The sequence below is a fragment of the Hirundo rustica genome, chromosome 1 (genome assembly GCF_015227805.2).
Source record: "Hirundo rustica isolate bHirRus1 chromosome 1, bHirRus1.pri.v3, whole genome shotgun sequence".
NCBI classification, from domain to species: domain Eukaryota; kingdom Metazoa; phylum Chordata; class Aves; order Passeriformes; family Hirundinidae; genus Hirundo; species Hirundo rustica.
Genome location: NC_053450.1, coordinates 95,217,279 through 95,225,736, shown reverse-complemented (window position 1 = coordinate 95,225,736; position 8,458 = coordinate 95,217,279).

Here is an 8,458-nt window from a genome sequence, read left to right as displayed (position 1 = left end):
GAAACTTCCATCTCTGGTTTTACTACACGTGCACAGGCCATAGACAGAGTTGCCCTCTCAGCAAACCAACATACAAGGTTGTCTTTTTTCCATGGGTGATGACCAACAGCACACATATGACCTGTCTGAGGAACTGGAGCAGGACAAGCACTGTGCAACCTTTTCAATAGAAACACCAGCACAACCTCCACACTCCTACAGAATTTCTCAACTCTGCAGGCCATACAATTGCACTTAAAATAGCTCCAATATGGCTATTCAGTGTTAAAATCAGCATGCCTCATTTGCAGTTAAAAAAGGTAAAAACAACAGCAAAAAAAAAAAAAAAAGCTAACATACACCAAAAGAAAAAAAAACCACAAACACAACAAAACAGACCAGTGTAAACTGTGGCCTGCTCTCTAGCAATTATAAAACATAACTGATGTAGCAGCAAGCCACAAGTACTCTATCCAGGGGTTTTAAATAACTGTCCTAATATGTCCTCCCTCTGTTCACCAGCTTCAGAGAAGCACATTTGATAAGCACACATTAACAACCCATTACAGAAAAACAAATTCATCCACATATCTTGCTGCAGAAAGACCTTCCCCCCACTACATTTTTAAGTGACTGTCACAAAGTAAACACAATCACAAAATGTCTCTATACTGTGCCCTACTGATGACAGCTTTCTGGTCTTAGTAGGTTACTACTGGTAAGGGCAGCCCCAGGACGCAACCAGCCTCCTGGTAAAAAATCTTTTTTTCCAGGACGGCTATCGTATAACATAGATTTTCCTCATTTTCCTGACATTGTGAACACCATACAGTGATTTTACAGCACAGGAGACATCAAAGAACAGGCACTATTCTTGAATTTCAGACCTTCTTTTTCTGTGGTAAAGAACTGAGAGAGACAAGTCACTCCTCTCTTCACAGAGACTTCATCAGACTCAACAACCAGTTGAGGATGTTCATAGGCCAGCCCTCATTTTCAAACAGCCCTTGCACCAACTGATGAACATCATCTCTGTTAGTTTTCCTTGGATCTCACCTGTGGCTTTCAAGGCTTTCATTGATTGTCCTCACCGTGTAGAGGGCTTGTTGTACATTGGATAAACTTCTGTGGCACGCTTGAAAGACAGCTCTGAGAAAGTATCTCTGAAAACCTGTTGTGAGGACTTTCTGTGGAAGGCCTTATGAACCTGTAAATCTGCTGCCACTAGAAAACCATGCACTGAGGAGCATCAGACAATAAATTGGTCCTTTGTTTAAATCTATTCTTCTTGCATAAATGTTGCAATATGCATAGATAAAATAAATTTCCCACATGTAAAGTTCTACAATGATTGTATTTATAAGTTGACAGAACATGGGGTTAACAGCTATATATTGCTGTTTCATTTTTGCCAGCAGGAGGATTGATGGCTTTCAAGTAATAAATAACAAAAAAAATCCTATTTCCAAACATTTTCAGATAAGGAAGTTCAAAATCAAATCAATTTAGCTTTCTATACCCAGGTTCCAATCTTTCTAAGCAGAGAAAAAACATGCTGTCCTTGTCAAATCATTTCAACGTGAACCAGCTGAAAATTTATTATCTTAAAAGGATCATCATGCTGCCTTTTCCCATCATTCCTTAAAGACTACACTGAGATGATGTCCCCACCAGCTGCAATTTTATTCAGAGAAGGGAGGGCAGGATGGAGAAACAGATACATACATGGTTAGTCTTTTATAAGTTGGTCTGCCACAAATGTCAGTAAGTCTTATATTTAAATAGCAAAATTATACCTGCAAAAGCTAAATTAAGATTTGTGTACTTTAGGTGCTGTGTCTTAACATCCTTATTGCAGCTTTTTTGCCATGATACTTTTTAAAAGTACAGTTCTCTCAACATAAATATTGACTACTCTGCTGCTGTGTGACTCTCTCCTGCTGGGAGAGTATGTTGCTCAGCACTTGGGGCAAGGGGCTGGAGGGGGACAAGCAGTGAGGGACTTGTCAGAGAAGAAGGCATCTGTGGCTGAGATGAAGAGGAGGCTCGAGGCAGCGAGAAATGGCCTGGCCACATGAGCAACAGCTGCTGAGGGGCCCTTTCCTTTCCCCAGTGTTCTGACTTGTTCCCAGGAGTCTCCTACAAAGAGTGGTATGGAGAAAGGGAAGGAAAGGAGGGAACTGATAGGTATGGAATATGTGGGAGGTACCTTAGCATATTTATGCTAATTTTTTTAACTCTTTAAAAAATCTGCTGTTTATGTTTTTATTGTGCTCATTTAATAGCACAAAATAAAAATCTACACACAAATTACAATATTAAATTTCTAAAAATTGTACAACTGACACTATGATAAAAGTCCTGCTACCACATCAGTGATGGAAGAAGAAGGGAATGTGTTTGGGGAAAATCAGTTCTGCCTCCTAGCTGAACGGCACTAATTGACATTAGTGTCAAGGACACTCCAAACCAGAAGGATAGGGCCCATCCTGCAGCTGTGCTCAATTAACATTTTAATGCAAAGATGAGGAGATGCAGATAGGTAACAGGTGTGGCTCACCCTAATTAAATAGCGCTTCCCAACTTTATTATTTATTTCCTGTAATACAAAATGCCATAGTACATATTTTTCCAAAGCTATCATTTGGGGGAGAGGCCCAGATGAGAAGTTGCCAACAAACATATCAAGCCTTACGGGAAAGCAAAAGTGTTCCTAATGACATTTCATTTAATCAAGTTGTTTTCAAAGAAAAGCCCAGAAAGTTGACAGCTGTATAGTTCCAGAATATGACACATCTCTTCCCTATAACGTGGCACAGAACACAAAGATAAATGAGCTCCACTAAGCAAAACTACCACTAGCCATAAACTAATGCTAAAAGGGATACACTGCTGGCTTTCATTACACTGCTGGCTTTCATTCACTGGAAAAAAAAAAAAAAAAAAAAAAAAAAAAAAAAAAAAAAAAAAAAAAAAAAAAAAAAAAAGATGTTGGCAAAATGGAGTTTGTTTCTTTTTTTCTTTTTAATTAGTTAATGAATATGAAGTTTTGACTGATGGGAAGAAGTACATATTATTTTCAGCTGGGATGATCCAAGAGACCAGATGGCATTTATCCCAGCATTCATAGAACAGCATTTTCACAATGTTCAAATGTAAAACGTGAGAATTCTTCTTCAAGTAGTTTTTATAATTCAAATTTTTTTTTGGACGGGGGGACTCTAATATTTCTGATAAGATAAATGATTTTGATTTTTAACTTTCCAAAGAGTCAATACAACAAAGAATGGATGTAAAAATAACAATTTGTTTTGCTTTGTTTAAAGACATTCTATTGCTACTTTTGCTAGTATTTGACAACTATTAGATAAACTAATGGAGCCATCACAGAGTAGGTGAATCAGAGCTTGGTAAAACAATGCAAAAATATAGCTCCATATTAATAGTGAGAATTCCTTTAACAAGAAACCCACAATGTTAGGACCCCTCAAGGACAGGGAAGATTTCCCAGTAAGAGTTAGCACTGGCCAACATAAATTCTTTTGTGAATTTAGGAAGTCGGTAAAAAATCAAAAGAGAAATATTATGCAGATATAATGTCACAGAGATTTTTGTCCATGCACAATTTCTGTCCCACAGGCAGCTATATCGAACTAATGATGAAACAGTATTCACTCCTAACATGGACCCAATTATTCTTTTTCTCTAGCTTTGAAGAAAGTTCAGGTCTTGTACCTTTTGAAAAATCCTCCCAGCAATGCATCTGTCATGCATCATTAAAATTATAATTTTATTATATCAATTTTTCTTTCCTTTACTTCCAGTTAGTCTCAACAACTCAGTTTTTAACTTCATGAGAAGAAGAGCTTGGTAGACAAAAAGCTGAAAAATTGCTTTATTAAATATGCATTACATGTAATTACTTATTTCCTCCTTAACTGATCTCGTGAGAAACTCTTCCTCAAAGTCATATCCCTTCAAAGAAAGTCACTTGCTTTGAAAAACTTCAGTTTGGGAGGTTACCTGTGCAAAAGATGGGATTATTAATCAAAATGAAACACACATTATTTGTTCATTATTACTCAAAAAGAGACAACTCTTCCTTATATTCTGCTAATTAAAGTAAGGAAGAAATTCAGATTTCATTGACTCACATCCTACATGAACATGTTAATGTGACCTTTTGAACTCGACATACACATTTCGATATTTATGGCAAAACAATTCTTTTTACCTCTTTTACCTTTTTACCATCCAAAGTGACTGGGAAATATGCTTCCCAAAATTAAAAAAAAAAAAAAAAAAGTTCAGTTCATTTTTCCACAGTTTTGTATCTCTCCCTACTTGGAGGAGGAGAGGAGAGGGACTTACGTGATTGCTTGAATCTGAAATGACAAGTAAATCCCTGTAAGCTGATAACAACACAAAAATTGTCCTAGGTTTGGTGAAGATTCATCATGTTCATGTCACTCAGAATCTTACTTACTAATTTTCCCCTCCTTTCCTTTCAGAAAAAAAAAAAAAAAAAAAACCCGAAGTTTTTTCTGTTATACCAGATTTCAAAGTGTTACTATTACATTGTAAGAAACTGTCTTGGTTTGAAAGACAGGTATCTGCTAGGGAGGGGTGGGGCCTCTCTAGGAATGGGGAATTCCAATCCCCTCCCTCCAAGTTATTATAATTAAGAACATTAAAGAGGCTTTTCAGTCAGAGCTATGGGAAAAGGAATAACATTTCTTTACTAGTAAGTATAACAAGACAAACAAACAACTACAGCATTAATAATGAACAGAACCAAGAACCTCGAGGGGCTTTGTTTCACAAAGCCTGGGACAGTCTGACCCCTTGGGACCCCGAGAGCACCAAGCTGGAATGGTGGAAAGTTCCGGGCTGGTGGCTGGAACAGCGAGGGTCCCCAGCAGGCTGGGGTGTCCCAGCAGGCAAAGTGAGCAGTGCTGAAGAAGCCACGATGGCTGGGCAGGGCTGACCCAGTTCCAGCAGGGCAGGCAAAGGGGCTCTGAGTTCCTGGGCACACGAGCGGATGATGGATGGTGGTAGAATTCCCAGGACTGGACCCTCCGTTAACAGTGGACTCCTCATGCAGTAAGCAGCCACCCAACCATGCCTCTCTGATGCCCAGAGCAGGAAAAAAGAAAACCCAGCTCCCCCAGCCCTGTCCTTTTCCCTCCCCCAAACTTCGTGTGATTGTCTCCCTCCTGTCTGCCTTTTTGTGTTAGTCAAGTACCCTCTCAGTATCAGCACTTTGTTTCCTAGTAACTTATGGGGAAAAATTCTTTAAGACAAAAAGGAACAAATCTAATCTTCAACATTACCCAACCGAATTTTTTTCCCATACCAACACCTTATATTGAATTTAAACCTTTAAATTATATACATATATACATGTGGATATGGATACAGACAGAGTCACAGTGCTCACCGTAAAACAAGATCCCCTTGAGGTATGCAGCGGGTCTCTCCACCCTTTTGCATCACCCGCCATGTGCAGCCAGGTCCCTGAGCAAAAACAACCCCACGAGTGGGATTGTCTTTGCTGGAGGCAGAATTAATCCAAAGTTTTTCCCAGCATATCTCTCATGGGTACCACTGGAACCTTATCTCCATCCCTTGTTCTAAGGGGCTCAGATTTGGTGGGACATGCTCGGTTGGTGGAACCTTGAATGTTCACTAACCAAGTGGCCTTTGCTAAATTGATCTCCCAGTTCTTGAAAGTCCCCCCACCCATTGCCTTCAAGGTGGTTTTAAGCAGGCCATTGCACCGTTCAACTTTCCCAGCTGCTGGCGCATGATAAGGAATATGGTACACCCACTCAATGCCATGTTCTCTAGCCCAGGTGTTTATAAGGCTGTTCTTGAAATGAGTCCCATTGTCAGACTCAGTTCTCTCAGGGGTACCATGTCTCTACAGGATTTGCTTTTCAAGGCCCAGGATAGTGTCCTGGGCAGTAGTGTGAGGCACAGCGTAGGTCTTCAACCATCCAGTGGTGGCTTCCACCATGGTCAGCACATAGCACTTGCCTTGGCGGGTTTGGGGAAGGGTGATGTAGTCAATCTGCCAGGCCTCTCCATACTTATACTTGGACCATCGCCCGCCATACCATAGGGGCTTCACCCGCTTGGCCTTCTTGATGGCAGCACACGTCTCACAGTCATGGATAACCTGAGAAATACTGTCCATAGTTAGATCCACCCCTCGGTCTTGTGCCCACTTATAGGTGGCATCTCTGCCCTGGTGACCTGAGGCATCATGGGCCCATCGAGCTAGGAACAACTCTCCCTTGTGTTGCCAATCTAAGTCTGTCTTTGACACCTCTACCTTTGCAGTCTGATCTACCTGCTTGTTGTTTCGGTGCTCCTCATTAGCCCGACTCTTGAGGACATGGGCATCTACATGACGGACTTTGACAGGTAGCTTCTCTACCCGAGTGGCAATGTCCTTCCACTCATCAGCAGCCCAGATTGGCTTTCCCCTACGCTGCCAATTGGCCTTTTTCTACCTGTCTAGCCAACCCCACAAAGCATTGGCTACCATCCACGAATCAGTGTAGAGGTAGAGCTTTGGCCACTTCTCTCTTTCAGCAATGTCCATGGCCAGTTGAACAGCTTTGAGTTCAGCAAGTTGGCATGACCCACCTTCTCCTTCAGTGGCTTGTGCAACCTGTCGTGTGGGGCTCCATACAGCTGCTTTCCATTTCCGGTTCATCCCTACGATGCAGCAGGAACCGTCAGTGAAAAGAGCATAGCGTGTTTCTTCTGCTGGCAGTTGGTTGTATGGTGGAGCTTCTTCAGCACGTGTCACTTGCTCCTGTTCCTCTTCACCTGTGAGACCAAAGTTTTCACTTTCCAGCCAGTTTGTAATTATCTCCAAAATCCCAGGATGATTTGGGTTTCCAATGCGGGCGCGCTGAGTGATGAGGGCAATCCATTTGCTCCACGTGGCGTCGGTGGCGTGATGGGTGGAGGGAACCTTTCCTTTAAATATCCACCCCAGCACTGGTAGTCGGGGTGCCAGCAGGACTTGTGCTTCTGTGCCAATCACCTCTGAGGCAGCTTGAACTCCTTCATAGGCAGCCAAGATTTCCTTCTCTGTTGGAGTGTAGTTGGCTTGAGACCCTCTGTAACTTCAACTCCAGAATCCCAGTGGTCGGCCTCGAGTCTCCCCAGGCATCTTCTGCCAAAGGCTCCAGGACAGGCCATTGTTCCTGGCTGCTGAGTAGAGCACGTTCTTCACATCTGGTCCCGTCTTGACTGGGCCAAGGGCTACTGCATGAGCGATCTCCTGCTTGATCTGGGCAAAGGCTTGTTGCTGTTCAGGGCCCCAGTGGAAATCGTTCTTCTTGCGGGTGACCAGGTAGAGAGGGCTCACAATCTGGCTGTACTCAGGAATGTGCATCCTCCAGAAACCTATAGCGCCTAGGAAAGCTTGTGTCTCCTTCTTGCTGGTCGGTGGAGACATTGCGGTGATCTTATTGATGACCTCAGTGGGGATCTGCCACTGTCCATCTTGCCACTTTACTCCCAGGAACTGGATCTCTCAAACAGGTCCCTTGACCTTGCTCTTCTTGATGGCAAAACCAGCTCCCAGGAGAATTTGGATGATCTTCTCTCCTTTCTCAAACACTTCCATTGCCGTGTTCCCCCACACAATGATGTCATCGATATACTGTAGGTGCTCCGGAGCCTCACCCTTTTTCAGTGCAGCCTGAATCAGTCCATGGCAGATGGTGGGGCTGTGTTTTCACCCCTGGGGCAGTTGGTTCCAGGTGTACTGCACGCCCCTCAAGGTGAAAGCAAACTGAGGCCTACATTCTGCAGCCAGAGGAATGGAGGAAAATGCATTAGCATTGTGGCATACCATTTTGCTTCTTTGGACCCCAGCTCGTCCTGGAGTTCCAGCATGTCCAGCACAGCAGTGCTCAATGGTGGAGTCACTTCGTTCAAGGCACGATAGTCTACAGTCAATCTCCATTCTCCGTCAGGCTTGCGCACAGGCCAGATGGGGCTGTTGAAGGGTGAGTGGGTTTTGCTGACCACCCCTTGGGTCTCCAGCTCACGGATCATCTTGTGGATGGGGATCACGGCATCTCGATTTGTCTGATACTGCCGGCGGTTCACTGTCGAGGTGGCAACTGGAACTCTTTGCTCTTCTACCTTTAGAAGTCCTACTGCAGATGGGTTCTCCAACAGTCCAGGCAAGCTATTCAATTCAATTTCTAAATGCCCTCTGCCTCCACAGCTGCTATTCCAAAAGCCCACCTGAGTCCCTTAGAGTCTTTGTAATACCCATTCCAGAGGAAGTCTATGCCCAAAATACATGGGGCCCCTGGGCCAATCACAATTGGATGTTTCTGCCACTCCTATACGCTCAGGCTCACCTTGGCTTCCAACAGAGTCAATTCCCGTGATCCCCCCATCACCCCGGTGATGGAAATAGGTTCTGTCCCCACATATTCTGATG